The following is a 16379-nucleotide window of genomic DNA, read 5'->3' as shown; positions in this document are numbered from 1 at the left end:
TATTTCAAATTGTGTCTTGAGACTTAAGATTTGGGTTTGTTTTCATATTGCATGAAATTTAATTTGAATTTTAGGATATCAAGTGACATTTAATAATTCTATTCTCATATTTTAAGATATCAAGTGACGTTTAATAATTCTATTCTTATGCTTCAATGGGTTGGACCCTTTGAGTTGTTGTTTTTTTCTTTTAGTTGCAATTTGTGCTTTTAATAATTATAAGTAATTAATTTTATTTGTGGAAACATTTCTAAGAAAAATGTGGATGGTCTAATTGAATATTAATGTGGTTGAAATGAGTTTCAATTTATGTCAAAAAATTTTAAGCAGCAATGATACATTCATAGGTAAAAGTCATGTATCACAGTCTTGAAAATCATAGGGTAATTGGATTTGGGTAGAAGTACTTAAATTCTCATCCCTCCCCTTAAAAATTAGAAAGTGTAATTAGGTGCTTCAATTACATCAAATTTAGTGGGATCTACCAATTATAATGGTTGATTAAACATACCATCAAAGGTGTAACTACAAGCAACTACACCTACGGTTTTATAATAAAAATTTTAAAACTTTGTGGGATGAAATATTCTACAAAATTAGTGCGCTTAAAAGGGAATTTATTATCAAATTAATTTAAAAAGATAATTATTTAGTATATATAGGTGGATTTTTTTTATTTTCAAAAACTAATTAAATAAGTATTCTTAATAGCTAAGTACGATTGAAGTACTCGAGTTCCTCTAGATCTCTTCTTCTTTCTTTTTAGGGTTACCAAGAGTGCTTTACTTAGAGTCCTAGAGAAAACAGTTTCTGCTGTGGCTTGGGATGGAGGTTAGTGGTGGTGATGTTCGAGAGAATAGGGATGAGATCTCTCTTCTAGCAGAAGAACTTATTTAGTTATCAGTTAAGGGATCGATGGTGGTGCCAAAATCAAAACCAACTTTGATTTGTACTGTTTGGACAAGAAAGCTCTACAACCCAGACAATTTCAGGGCACAAATGAAAAGCATATGGAAGACAAAGAAGAAATTTGAGATTCAGATGGTAGGGCATAATTTATTTTTGATTGTGTTCGATTCAGAATAAGATTTAGAGATCATTATGGAGGGAAGGCCATGGCTCTTTCGAAAAAGCCTTATTCTATTTGACAGATTAAATCAGTCGATGGAATGAACTCAGATTAGACTCATGTATTCACTGTTCTGGATTAAGATTGGCTTCTGCTTAACAGAATTTGATAAAAAAGATCTTTTGTACGCCATAGGTGTTACGTTTGGAGGGGTGATCAGATTTGAAATTAACGAGGAGTGATGCCAACTTTGGATAAATTTGGATGTGCAAAAACCTTTTCGTCGAGGTATTTTCGTTTCAATTAATAATTCTTACAAATCATGGATTTCTTTTAAATATGAGAAATTACCGATGTTTTCTTTTGGTTGTGGAAGAATGGGACATGGTATTAATGACTGTTTTATGTTAAATACTGAGGAGAAAAGTAAATTTAAAGATGATCCACCTTATACGTTGGCCTTAAATGCAGAAGCAAATTTAATTGGAAAGGAGAGCATAAAACTTAACATTAATTTCAAAAAAGTGGGGGTTCAATGCTCTTATACAGGAAGTATTGAATCAAATTTAAAGAATTTTAATTCACTAGAAGAGGGAGAGAATACGTCTTGGAAAATACAAAAAGAAATTCAATTAATTGGAAAGGAAGATGTAGTCGTAGAGCAGGAAGAAGTATCTATGAACAAGATAGCTGAGCATATGAACTACAACAAGAGTGAACAGGTTATAAATCACAACTGAACTAATAAGTCAACATGGAAAAGAATCAGCCCAACAGTCAACATGAATCAGAGAAAAGATGGAAGCAGCATGAGGAAAAGAAAATCTATGGAAGAAGAAATCGAAACTGGGTACATAGAAAATGATTATGTAGATGGAACAAAAAGACTGAAGAAGGAAGGTAAAGGGGATTGTGAGGAAGTTTTACCAGAATTGATGCTAGAAAATGTGGAACAGAATGTAGTTCTACCTATCATGGGATCGGCAGCTGCCAGAAGGCAAGCCGACCGGATACAATAAAAACATAAGTTGGAACGTTCGTGGATTGGGGAGTTCACGAGTAATAAGAAGGCTACGATATTTTTTAAAGCAGCATAATTCCCCTATAGTCTTCTTAATGAAGATAAAAATTGATAAGAAATGCATGGAAAAAGTTAAGAGGAGTTGTGGTTTTTTAAATAGGATTGAGGTTGAAGCAGAGGGTTCTCGAGGTGGATTATGCTTGGCATGGAAGGCAGAAATTACGGTTACTTTAAGGAGTTTTTCTACAATTCACATTGATGTGTTGATCAAAGAGGAAAATATCAGTAAAGAATGGTGCTTTACGGGATTCTATGGTTCACCTTATGTAGTAAAAAAAAGAGATTCTTGGAATTTACTAAGGAAATTAGGGCAAGATCAAAATTATCCATGGTTAGTAAGTGGCGACTTTAACGAAGTCATGTATTCTTTTGAGAAAAGTGGAGGTGTTTTAAGAGAAGAGAGGCGAATGGAGGCTTTCCGAAAGACTTTGGAGGAATGTCGTTTAGAGGATCTAGGATTTTTGGGAGTTTGGTTTACTTGGGAAAGGGGAAATTTGCCAGAAACAAATATCAAGAAAAGACTCGATAAAGGAGTTACGAATGACGAATGGAGGCATCTTTTTCCATCAGGTACTATTCAACATTTAACTCATACAATGTCAGACCATTGTCCACTTCTCCTAAATACTGAAAGTAGCAACAATTATATGAGGAGCTCAAACTTTAAATTTGAGGCGTGATGGACCATGGAGGAGTCTCTTGAAGAAGAAATTAAGGCATCTTGGAAATCATCTAATGGCACGTTAGTTGATAAACTAGTATGATTACAACAGAGTTTAACGAGATGGGCAATCAAGATTAAAAAAGAGTGAAAAGGGCTGAAAAGGAAGCTTTTGAATGAACTAGAAGTCTTGTTGGCGTCAGAAAGGGATGATGAGACCATGGCTAAGATTATTGATACACGAGTTTATAATTTGGAAATTGATAAAGATGAAATGTACTGGGAACAAAGGGTGAGGGCTAATTGGCTCAAATTAGGGGATAAAAACTCTAGTTTTTTTCACAAGTATGCATCAGCGTAGTGACAGAGAAATACAATTTCCCTGTTGGAATTAGAAGGAGAAGTAAAAGTCACTGATGCAATTGAGATTAGCGAGGCTGGTTTATTATTTTTGCAGAAACTTTTTACATCAATTGGAGTAGGGGATTTATCTCATCTCTTGTCTGGCATAGAAAGCAAAATTTTGCAAGATATTAATAAAGTTTTACTATCTGCCTATATAGTGGAGGAAGTTCATTCGGCTCTAAAAGAAATGGGGCCTACTAAGGCGCCAAGATCTGATGGTTTTCCAACATTATTTTTTCAAAGATACTGGCATATAGTTGGTCAGGATGTCACAACTTATTGTTTGGGAGTTTTGAACAATTATCAGAATCTAGATTTTTTTTAACCAGACAGACATTGTGTTGCTTCCAAAAACCACAAATCCCACAAATTTGGTTAACTACAGACCTATTAGTTTGTGCACAGTTATTTATAAGATAGTGGAAAAAAAAATTGCAAATCATCTTCAAGGAGTAATTGGGAGTTGTATCGATTTGGCTCAAAGTGCTTTTGTCACTGGGAGATTAATTTTTGATAATGTGCTTGTAGCCTATGAAATTTTGCATACGTTTTGCCAAAAACGAATAGGGAAGAAAGGATATATGGCAGTAAAGCTTGACATGAGTAAGAAAAGATATATGGCAGTAAAGCTTGACATGAGTAAAGCTTACGACAGAGTTGAATGGGGTTTTTTAAAGGAAGTGATGCTTAGAATGGGTTTTGCAAAGGAATGGGTGACACTTATTATGAATTACATTACCACGATTTCGTATGCAGTTAATATCAATGGCGGAAGGGGAAGAATTTTTCAACCATCTAGAGGTTTAAGACAAGGGATCCCCTTAGCCCTTTTCTCTTTTTAATATGCAGTGAGGGACTATCGTTATTGATGAGCTTAGTAATGAAAGAGGGTTTGTTAAAAGGTGCAAAGACTAGTAAAAAAGGTCTAGAGATATCATATTTACTCTTCTCAGACGACTGCATATTATTTGGTGAAGCAACAAACAAAGGAGCAATGCTGATGAAATGAATATTAAAAGAATATAAGGATTGTTCAGGCCAATGTGTGAATTTTAATAAGTCGACAACTTTTTATAGTACAAACACCTTGGTAGAAGCAAAAGTAGAAGTTTCGACAATTTTAGGGGTAAAGACTTCAACAAATTTGGAGAGATACTTAGGACTTCCTAATGTGGTTGGCAAACGCAAGAAAAAATCGTTTCAAAACCTCAAAGAATGGGTCTTATCCAGAATTGAAGGATGGAGCACCAGATTATTATCACAAGGAAGTAAAGAAGTCTTTATCAAATCTGTGCTTCAAGCTGTATCAATTTATGCCATGTCATGCTTCCTACTACCAATCTCTCTATGTAGGGAGTTAGAAAACATTTTTCCAAAATTTTGGTGGCAGAAATGATACGGGAAGAAAAGAATACATTGGTGCCAGTGGAAATTTTTATGTCAATCGAAAGAGGAGAGAGGAATGGGTTTTAAGAGTATGGGCCAGTTTAATATGGCTATGCTAGCAAAACAGGATGGAGAATTTTAAATAATCCAATGTTAGAATTAAGTGACCCGAATCCTTATTTAAATAAAATACAGTGGTAAAATAAAATAAAATAAAATAAAAATCCATATAGAATTACACTTCTTTTATTTTATTTTAGAATAAGGTTTTTTAAACATTATTAAACTCTATATATTTTATATTGATTAGAATAAGGTGTTTCAGTCTTACTAGAATATGGTTTTACAAGCCTATAAATAGACATAGTCTATTCCTCTTGTAATTATTCGAATTCGACAAAGTGAATTTTTTTCTCCTCTGCCCGTGGTTTTTTTCCCGAAAGGGTTTTCAAGTAAAAATTTGTGTGTTCTTTATTTTATTTTATTTTTCACAAATTGGTATCCGAGCTTCCAGGTTGTTTATCTCAATCACGGTAATGGCGTCTTTGAAGTATGAAATTTCATTGTTGGATTGCAACACCAGATTTGCATTGTGACAGGTTAAGTTGCAAGCAGTTCTTGTGCAGATGGATCTGGAGGATGCCCTGTCAAGGATAGATAAGATGCCTTCGACATTAACAGATGAAGGAAGAAGCGTAAGGATCGAAAGGCGTTAACACAATTACATCTGCATTTATCCAACGAAATTTTACAGGATGTGATGAAAGAGAAGACCGCCGTTGCATTATGGAAGAGGCTAGAACAAATATGTATGTCGAAAACTCTAACAAGCAAGTTGCATATGAAGCAGTGTCTTTATGCTCATCGTTTGGAGGAAGGTGCGTCTGTACACGAACACTTAACAGTGTTTAAAGAAATTCTCTCAAACTTGGAGACCATGGAGGTTCAGTATGATAAGGAAGATCTAGGGTTGATTCTACTTTGTTCGTTGCCCCTGTCTTATTCAACCTTTAGAGACACGATTTTTTATTGCCGTGAGTCTCTCACAGTTGATGAGGTTTATGATTCTTTGACCTCGTATGATAAGATGAAGCATCTTATGGTTAAACCCGACTCTCAGAGAGAGGGTTTCATTGTTCGTGGGAGACAAAATCGGAATACTAATGATGATCGTGGAAGGACATAGGAACGGAATCCTCGCGGTAAATCTAAGGGTAGATCAAAGTATTTAAACAGAGGTAACACTTGCAACTTCTGTAAGAAGAAAGGGCACATTAAATCTGAGTGCTATAAGCTACAGAATAAGATTAAAAGGAAGGCTGTGAATAAAAAGGGAAAACAACCAGAAAATTTCGGTGAAGCTGATGTTGTAGAAGACTACAGCGATGGTGAACTTCTAGTCGCTTCTGCCAATGATTCTAAAGTAAGCGAGGAGTGGATACTTGATTCAGGCTACACCTTCCACATGAGTCCCAATCGGTATTAGTTTACGACTTACGAAACAGTGTCTGAAGGTGTTGTTTTGAGGGCAAATAATGCTTCGTGTAAAATCGCAGGTATTGGAACAATTAAAGGTAAGATGTTTGATGGAGTTGTCAGAACACTTAGTGACGTACGACATGTTCCAGAATTGAAAGAAAATTTCATTTCATTTAGTACTCTTGATTCAAAAGGGTACAGATACACAGCTGAAAGTGGAGTTTTAAATATTTCCAAAGGTTCCTTTATTATGATGAAAGGGCAGAGAAAGATTGCCAAGTTATATGTTTTGCAGGGTTCTACTATTACTAGTGATGCAGTTGTCGCTTCCTCTTCCTTGTCAAATGATGATATTACTAAACTTTGGCATATGCGCCTAGAGCATATTAGTGAGAATGGCATGGCAAAATTGAGCAAAACAGGACTTCTTGATGGGCAAGGAATTTACAAATTGAATTTTTATGAGCATTGTGTTTTTGAGAAGCAAAAGAGAGTTCGATTAACAAGAGGAATCCATAATACGAAGGGAACGTTGGAGTATATTCATTCTAATCTGTGGGGGTCATCTAAAATGCCTTCGAGAGGTGAAGCTAATTATATATTAACCTTTATTGATGATTTTTCTAGAAAAGTTTAGGCATTTTTCCTGAAGCAAAAAAGCAATGTGTTTTCCATATTTAAGTCTTGAAAAATTATGATTGAAAAAATAGATAGGAAAACAAATAAAATACCTCCGCACAGACAATGGCTTAAAGTTCTGTTCTGATGAATTTAATAGATTGTACAAGTCAGAAGGGATCGTGAGACACTTGATAGTTCGCCATACTCCACAGCAAAATGGCGTTACAGAACGAATAAACAGAATGATCATAGAGAAGATTTGATGTATGTTGTCAAATGCCAACTGACCAAAGTCGTTTTGGGCAGAAGCAGCCTCTACTGCATATTTTTTGATCAACCAATCTCCATCCATTGCCATTGAGAAAAAAACTCCACAAGAGGTATGGTCTGGTAATCCTGCTAATTGGTTGAACGGACTCTTTAATGAACTCAATGAAGACCTTCAAATCAACACAATATTTTATTACAGTCAGAATGCCATCTTTTTTACAAAAAAATCAAATGTTTCATGAAAAAACAAAACACATTGGTGTTCAATATCATTTTGTTCATAATATTATTACTCGTGATGATATAGTTGTGAGAAAAATTAGTACTCATGAAAATCCTGCAGATATAATAACTAAGTCACTTCCTATAACTAAGTTTAAGCATTGCTTAGACTTGACTGGTGTTTATTGTTGAAGTTAAACCCTTAAAGGGTTTTGTGGAAGAGGTGAAAAACTTGTTCGTTTAGAGTTCGTGATGAAAAACTTGTTCATTAAGAATTTGTGTTAAGATGGAGATTGTTAAAATTAACTAACCCGAATACTTATTTAAATAAAATACAACGATAAAATAAAAGAAGAATCCATATAAAATTACACTTTTTTTATTTTATTTTAAAATAATTTTTTTTAAACTTTATTAAACTCCATCTATTTTATATTGATAAAAATAAAGTATTTTAATCTTACTAGAATATGACTTTACAAGCCTATAAATAGACATAGTCTACTCTTCTTGTAATTCGACAAAGTAAATTTTCTTTTCCCCTGTCCGTAATTTTTTTCAAAAAAATTTCCACGTAAAAATTTGTATTATTTTATTTTATTTTATTTTTCACATCCAAATTCTTTAATTGCATAAGTTCTTAAGGAAAAATATTTTTCGAACGAAGATTTTTTAAATTCGCAGCTAGGGAATAACTGTTCGTATACATGGTAAAGCTGTTCAAGCTTATGGGCGTTAAAAGGGATTTTGATGGAAGGAGTTTGCTGGAAAATAGGTAATGGAATGAACATTTCAGTTTTAAATGATGCTTGGATCCCAATTGCAAGTAATTTCAGGTTATCTTCAGTTGTTAATAATTTAGATGATTTTAGAGTTGCTGAGTTAATTTAATAATAATAGAGAATGGAAACGGGAGCTGATTGTTAATACCTTCTCGGAGGAAATTGCTGGGAAGATACTTAGTATCCCGCTGGCGAAGGATCCTTATGACGACTTTATGGCCTGGTGTGGAGAGCCCTCGGGGGAGTACTTAGTGCGCAGCGCCTATAAACTATTACAAGCTTCTGAAAATGATACTAGAGCTCATGCTTTACATACCGACTACAGTAATTTCTACAAAAAAAACTATGGCTACTTAAGCTACCTTCTAAAATTAAGATTACAGTTTGGAAAATCTCTTGGAATTATCTGGCTACACAAGCCAATATGCAGCATAGAAAGTTATCAACTACTGTAATATGCCCCCGTTGCGGAAGCGGAGCAGAAACTATGGCCCATCTGATACATGAGTGTCCTGTGTCAGTTTCAATGTGGACAGAATTATCAATCCCGAATTTATTACAGGAATCTAATCTGGAATTCCTACAATGGCTTACCTGGATTTTGGATCAAAACACTTCTTTCCATTGTAGACTTTTCTGTTGTGCTCTATGGTCAATCTGGAGAGAAAGAAACGCTGGAATACATGAGAAAATCAGTAGAACCGGAATCAAACTAGCGCAATTTGTTAAAAGCTATAATTAGATGGGGTGGAACCAAAAATCCCCAAAAGCTCACAAATAGTAAAGAAATGGAAGCACCCACCTGAACAGTCAATCAAAATAAATTTTGATGGGGCTTATGATACATGGCTCTGCCTATTAGCTTCAGGGATCGTAGCAAGGAATAGCAAAGGAGTAGTTCTACTATCTAGCTCAGAGATCCATCAAGAAATCCCCTCAGCTTTTGCGGCTGAGGCTCTCGCTTGCCGCAAAGCAGTTCAAATTGGCATAAACATGCAATGGCCACAGATTATTGTAGAAGGTGACTCATTAACAGTAATCAAAAAATGCAAAACAAAAGAATAGGATAAATCACAGATAGGGGCATACATTCAAGATATTCAATAGCTTTTACTCAGATCTAAAATTTTTATCTTTGAATACACCCACAGATCTGCGAATCACCTAGCTTATATTTTAGCTACTGAAATGTTGAAGAGGAAGGAGATGTTTTACCTGATCGAAAGTGCACCAGGATATGCTGATAGCCAGAAAGATAAAGACAGATTGTGTTAACCAGATTGAGAAAGGGGGTAGATGAAAAGAGGAAGAGAGAAGTTTTGAAATGGCTGGTAAAGTAAAAACTTTCCTTGGTTTATGAGAGTGGCTTGAAGATGAATAGTCTGATAGGTGGATGGGATTGTAGTGGAAGACAGGAAAGAGGAAATGACAGATCAAATGGTTGGTTCAATTGCTTTCCTTTAAACTCTCAAACCGTTATTATGAAGAAAGGCTAGACTAACAGGCATGACGATGCAAAAGTTATTTGATTGGGCATGAAAAAGGTGAAAATTATTGCTTCTTGATTTTCCCTTTATTTATTTATTTATGCCCGTTTGTTTGACTTTGTTCACGGTCCAATTGCCAAAACTGGGCCAATTTATTTGTTTTGTTTTTACTGTGGAATACTTGGATTTCATTAGTTTAATTTTAATAAAAAGCCCAACCAGTTTACTAGTTTCAAAAAAAAAAAAAGAAACTTACAAATTCTGCTTCATCTCTTTTTCGTTTGTTCTCTAGCCATGATGGGAATGGTAATGCTGTAAGGGCAGGTTTTTTGTTTTGCTCAACTTCTGGCTCGGCTACCGTGTCTGGCTTTTCTATAGTGTCATCTTCCTGAAGGGTCTCTTCTTGAAGAATATCCGCAACTCCTTCTTCCTCATCCTGAGTGGGTTCATCAGGGCTACTCAATAATTTACTTTAATAGAGTGCTATTATTTTCACTTGCTTCTCCCGTCTCTTCGAGGTTTATTCTCTGTAGTACTTGAGATGTCGTTGCCAATTTTCCTTTTGATATCTCCCATCATGCTCATCCATTGGCTCATCTAGTCTTCGAGTTTAGTCAATGTGGTTCTAATTTGAGTGCACTTAGACTACACTTGTCTCACTTCTGTCTGCATTGACTACAACCCACTCTCTATTCGATCCAGCCTTTGACCTCATACAACATGAACATTTGGGTTGGTCTTTTCCTGAGCTTTCTGCAAATAAGGAGGTTGGTAAGTAATATTGATGGTCGCTAAACTAACTAAAAATTCGACTAAGGCAAGCGCACCTATCAAACAATAGTAAAGTTATGGTGAAACCGGAAATATAGTATCCACAAGGACTAAAAGTACTAGTAATTATTATCTTTTTATTATTTAGCCTATGAATTAAGGGATGTTTTAAACTAAGACTACTATCTAATTGACTAATATTATGACAGAGATAAAATGTAATATCCCGAATTAGTGCCTAAACGGAATAGTGGTTTCGTGACCACAAATCTGAGATAGAAATAACCATTTTATAATTATTTTGATGTTTATGATATGATTGCATGATTGTGTGAAAATTTCATGATGAAATCCTATGCCTAAAGTGCTTAAATTGAAATTAGAGACTAAATCGAATAATTGGCAAAACTTGCATTCTAGGAGTTTTTAGTATGAAATTGCTTTGGAATATTAATGAGGAGGTCTTAAATAGAAATTTGACCAATTTCTAAGTCTATGGACAAAAATTGGACATGGATGGAATTTTTTTGAAAGTTTAGTAGGAAGGGCATTTTGGTCATTTAGTTATTAAAATGAATTAAAAACAAAATTAAAAGCCAATTTTTGTCCATCTTCTTCATTAGGCCGAAATTTCAAGGGTTCTCCATAGCTAGAGTTTTTTCAAGCTTCCAAGCTCCATAATAAGTGATTCCAACCCCCGTTTTTAATGTTCTTTGCGTTTTTGGAATCCCGGTAGCTCGAATTAACTTATGCTAGCAATAATTCAACCTAGGGTTCATATTTGGAAAAATACCCATAGGTGAAATTTGTGTATTTTGGTGTTTTATGATAGAATATGAGGTTTTAAATTATGTTAGACAACTTGTGCTACTCAGTTTTAAGCGAAAACGAGTAAAAGGGCTTAATCGGTAAAAATACCTAATAGTCATAAGTATATGTTAGAGTGTGAATTTGATGTTTCCATAGAAGGGAAAAATGATCAGCATGTCATAAAACATAAGAATAATGTATGAAGTTTAATTCCCGAGCCTAGGGGCAAAAGTGTAATTATGCAAAAGTTTAGGGGCAAAAATGTAATTTTTCCAAAGTTCATATTAAATGCTGTTTTGATGAATGTATGTATTAAATAAGATTAATTTGGACTTATAGATCAAGAGAAATGAGATTCAAGTCGCGATCGAGGGAAAAATAAAGTTTACGAAGAATAGGCTCAATTGCTAATATTTTGTATCGAGGTAAGTTCATGTGTAAATGCAGTAACATAATTGTCATTTTAAGCAATTTAATGTTGTTTATATGATATGATGCTTATTATTATCATGAAATGTTATGTTTTGTGGTTATTGTTGAATACTATGTAATTATGTGAATTACTTGATAAGTATGAACTATCACCGAAGTATCGATTTTGATATTCCGTGGAAGACGGAAAAGATGTGTAATCGAGGAAAAATCATGTTTGAACCTTGGGAATAGATTAGAATACAAGTGACATGTCACTAGGATATTTGAGTTCCGAACTCGTTGAGTTGAGTCCGAGTTCACTTATGATGCGAACGCCCGAGCTCGTTGAGTTGAGTCCGAGTTCACTTATGGGAGGGTTACATGGTAGCTTGGCTACATAAGTTCCGCAGGCTATTGAGTTTGTCTAGCTGCGGGTATGGCACTTACGTTCATGAAATCCGCGTATTCGAATTATATTCCGATGTGTTCAACGGGTAAATCTTAAGTGAATGAGAAGAATGCCTAAAACGAAGGTGACATATTGGTAAGTGTGGTGAATGAGAAAATTTGACAGGTATGTGTTTAAATCCTCGGGTTGAGAACTTGGTATGATGAAATCGTAGAAAGATATTAAATGCAAATGAAACACGAATGTCTTGATGTTGTTTATGCAAATGATGTTTTATGTGGAATTGCATGATTATGTTACTTGCTATTTGCATGTGAACTTACTAAGCATTTATGCTTACCCCATTTTTTTCATTCATTGTAGTTGTTGACAAGCCGGCTTGAGAATCGGGATAGGTCGAAGATTCGTTCACACTATTCGAAGGCCTAAATTGGTAAAATGGCTTGTGTATTTTGAATGTGGCATGTATGGCAAAATACTCACTTTGTGTAAATGATTTTATGACATGGTTATGATTTGGTAAGAAAAGAGTTTATGAATGATTAGCCATTGGAATCTCCAATCTAAATCATATTTGATGCCATGTATGTTTAAAATGCTATTTAGTCCATGGAAATCTATAGTAAAGTGAAATTTGTTATAAAACAGAATATTGCTGTAGAAATGATGTGAATTTGAAAAATCACTAAAAATTGTAAAAATTGACTTAAATGATGAATAAGTGAAGGAATCGAAGCTTAATGAGTCTATATTCATATGGATTGAACAAAACAGGTATATGAATTATATTTTATGAGATATTTGAATTTTTATGAAATAGGGCCAGAGTGATTTCTGGATCCTCTGTTATGAATTTAAGAATTCACCATAAATTGTAAAAAAATAATTAGAAGTCATTCTTTATATTTAAAGATTCCTTATTGAGTCTAGTTTTAAGAGAAACAAACTTTATAGTCATTGAAATTCTATACAGAGAGAAATCTGATTCGTAATATACAGAGGTCAGAGAAGTCGAACCCTGAAACAGGGGAGACTTTAACTAATAAACTGTACTAATTGGCCCTACCAAAAATTCTAGAAAAAAATTAGTAGATAGATATATGAGTCTAGTTTCAGGAAAATTTTACATAATTGTATTTCAAGTTTCGAAACTTGAGATATGAATTTTTAAGCAACTATAACGCAGATTGCCAACTTGTCTGGAAGTTTTAAAAATAAATTGTTTGAACTGTATAAGTAATGAATTAAGTCCGTTAACACCTCGTATTCGACTCCGGTGACGGTCTCGGGTACAGGGCATTACATAAAAGTTGGAAGATACTATTGGAAAACCGATGGAGAAGACAATACCCAAGGAAGAATTCACCTAGACTTCACTTATTACTATTGAATTAGACGATTTATTCAATTGACTTAATCCGTAGAAATCCCTGATTTATGTTAATATCTCTCTCGAGACTAAAAACAACTGACTCTAAGTTGATTAATTGAAATCTCTTTCTAATTAAAACCCTTATTTTCGCAATAACTTGATCTATGGATTCCTTTGCTAGATTTGATTCTAATCCGGCAGATTTATGTTATCCTATCTCTAGGATTGCTCCACTTAATTATGGAAGATATACTCTTAAACAGGGACTTTTGCTCCACTGAATAAGCACATCAAAACCCGAATTAATATCCTAGAATATTAAGACAGGTATTAAGAACATATAATTAAGAATAAGAATAAGTATTTATCATATAAATTAAATAGTAATAGGATCTGTCTTAGGTTTCATCTCCCTTAGGTATTTAGGAAGGTTAGTTCATATTAATGGAAAACATCTCAAAATTTGGAAAACAACAAAACATAAAGAATCCCAAAGAAATTCTAGGAAATTGGATGAAAATCTTCAGTCTTGATGTAGATCCTACTTCCGAGCTGATTCCGATGGCTGTCGTCGAGTATTTTCTACCTTCTACTCTCCGTGCCCCATTTAATCCTCTTTTAGGTGTTTATATAGACTTTGGAATGCTTCAAAACCCTCAAAATTGGCCTTTTCTGAGTAGAATTAGACTTGGGCTCAACAGGGACACAGCCGTGTACCACGCCCGTGTACAAGTGCTCAGGCTGTGTGCAATTCTGACTTGATTTAATGTCAACACGGCCATGACACATGGGAGTGTGTCCTGCCCGTGTGTCACACACGAGCGTGTGGATTACCCGTGTGGAAATGCCTAGGCCATGTGAAACACTGAATTAGGCCCATTTTGTCCTTTTTTGGCCTGTTTCTTGCTCTTTTCGCCTTCCTATGCTCACCTAAGTATAAAACATGAATTTAAAGGGTTGGGAGCATTAAATTCAATGAAACCAAGGAAAAATCATTCATAAATATACCAAGCATGAGATAAAAATATGTATATATTATGGTTTATCAAATATCCTTACACTTAAGCATTTGTTTGTCCTCAAGCAAAATTTTTAACTCATAATTAAAGTAGATTCTCCTCAACTTATAATTTTCATCAATAATGTTTCGAAGTAATCAACAAGTAATCATACATTGAGAACTCAACTAAAAGAACATTAAAGTTTCAAATAATCCAAGTTGAGTATTTCAATCATAAAATCATAGGTATCCCCATTTATCTAAATAATCACCTTTAATTCCAAATTGACAAGGTTGACATCCTCATTAATGATTCACTCAAATCATTTAAAATGTTTAAGGTTCAATAATTAAACACTCAATAGCCAAACATGAAAATTTATTACCATAGGCTTGCATGAAAATCAAATCTCCACCACTATAAATGAGATGATACACAAATCAAAAGGTCTTTAACAGGGTTGTAATGGGGCTTGGGTTAAAGGTGTGGATAAAGGCGGAAAAAGAGGGTTAGAATGAAGATTAATTTAATAAATTACCAAACTTAGAAAAATAAAACTAATTACTGAATTACAAACAAATGCCAGAAGTAAAACTATCCAAAACTAATGAAGTGAGTTTTTTCCCAAAATAATAACTTTAACTTAGTCAAGCTCTTTTATAGCAATATGTAGTAATCTAAATATAACTATACGAGTTTTTTTTAAGAATAAAAACAAGTATGGAAAGTACATAATAAGAATTAATTCAGTAACTGAAATGAACGAACATAGTTAGGTATCTAATTAAAGCAAATCTTGATAAAAAGGAGTCAATAAAAAGGAAGAAATTCTTAACGAATCACAAAAAAAGGGTTAAGTTGTGGGTTAACATAAAGGGGAAAAATCAGGAAACAAGGGTTAAGGCTCAAAGGGGTTCACTAAGGGTCAATTATATGGTTAGACTTTTTATGGGGTAAGTGGGTTAAAACCTAAGTGCCTTTATCATCTCAGTATATCAAATCAAAGGTGTGGTCTTACATGCATAATCGAAGCAAGTTCTAGAATAACAAATAATGTTGACACACTCATAACCAATAAAATAAGTGAGCAAGAAAGATATATGCTCTAAAAGGCTCAAAATCTCACGAAAATTATGGGTATTTGATGTCAATCCTGTAAATTCAAAACTTCAAGATAATACCTCAATTCAGGGAAATAACTTAGCAATTTTAATTCTCAAAAGTCAACTTATCATGTTTGATTCTCTATTGTCCTAAAGTTTAGATAATCAATGCACAATTACCTATGTTTTAATCCCAAACATATTAATAAAAATCATAAATCAATCAGAATTCATTCTAATAGTAATATGAGAAAATTATTTGAGAACAAGATATAATTCGGGGATTTTCTGATAATCATATAAATAACCTCCCCACACTTAAGATGTACATTGTCCTCAATGTACAAAGACAAATAATAACAATATAAGCATAAGAAAAGAGAGGGAAGAGTGAAACTGCCCTGAATTCAAATATAATCTTTGAAATGGTGAAAGCGGATTATAGACATTGGAAAGGTAGTGAATGTGTAACTAGGCAGAGGTAAAGATGGGGTAGGATACTCCGATGGTGGTAGAGGTTGGGTTTCTACAATCACAGCGCAATGCGAAGAGGTTATCGTGGTGGTCGGGGTCGTGGTGGCTATGGTTGTGATCGAACAGGTCATGGCAGTCGTGGAGGATTGTTTGTATATTCCTGAGTAGCACCAATCGACTGAACCTTTTGAAACTGCAATGTCACCAATAATGTTTTAAAGAGTTATATTGATCGAGCTGTTATGGTTAGGCAGAATAAGACAGCTAGATAAAGAAATTTTCAAATTATACTAATAAAAGTATTTTAAGAGCATGAAAAATAAAAAAGAAATAAACCTAAAAAAATAAAAGGAAAGGAAAAATAAAGAGAAAAATAAATGGACTCAAAGGTCCTCATCAGTGGCTAGATCGTGAGGTGGTGGAGCTGGAGGCAAAATGTGGAAATGTTGGCATATTTGTTGCAGAGTCACCTCAATATTATCGAATCATTGAGCGGTAGTGTGGAACTATTGAGTGCAGTATTGCTCGAAGCGAGTCAGGTGGTCAGAAAATTTTGACAGTA

General features: G+C 34.2%; 1 long non-coding RNA gene across 1 annotated transcript; it reads right to left on the bottom strand.

Moving 5' to 3' along the window:
- Positions 1-6826: 6826 nt before the first annotated feature.
- Positions 6827-9529, bottom strand: LOC107889271 (uncharacterized). Its single transcript, XR_001681700.2, has 4 exons — positions 8779-9529; positions 8571-8633; positions 8125-8488; positions 6827-7142 (listed from the first exon to the last, which is right to left on the bottom strand). It is a non-coding gene; the product is annotated as an uncharacterized lncRNA (long non-coding RNA).
- Between the last annotated feature and the right edge of the window lie 6850 nt (positions 9530-16379).

This window comes from Gossypium hirsutum, chromosome A11 (genome assembly GCF_007990345.1).
Source record: "Gossypium hirsutum isolate 1008001.06 chromosome A11, Gossypium_hirsutum_v2.1, whole genome shotgun sequence".
Lineage (NCBI taxonomy): Eukaryota > Viridiplantae > Streptophyta > Magnoliopsida > Malvales > Malvaceae > Gossypium > Gossypium hirsutum.
Note: the sequence above shows the minus strand (reverse complement) of the source record. Positions and strands in the feature narration are given on the sequence as shown.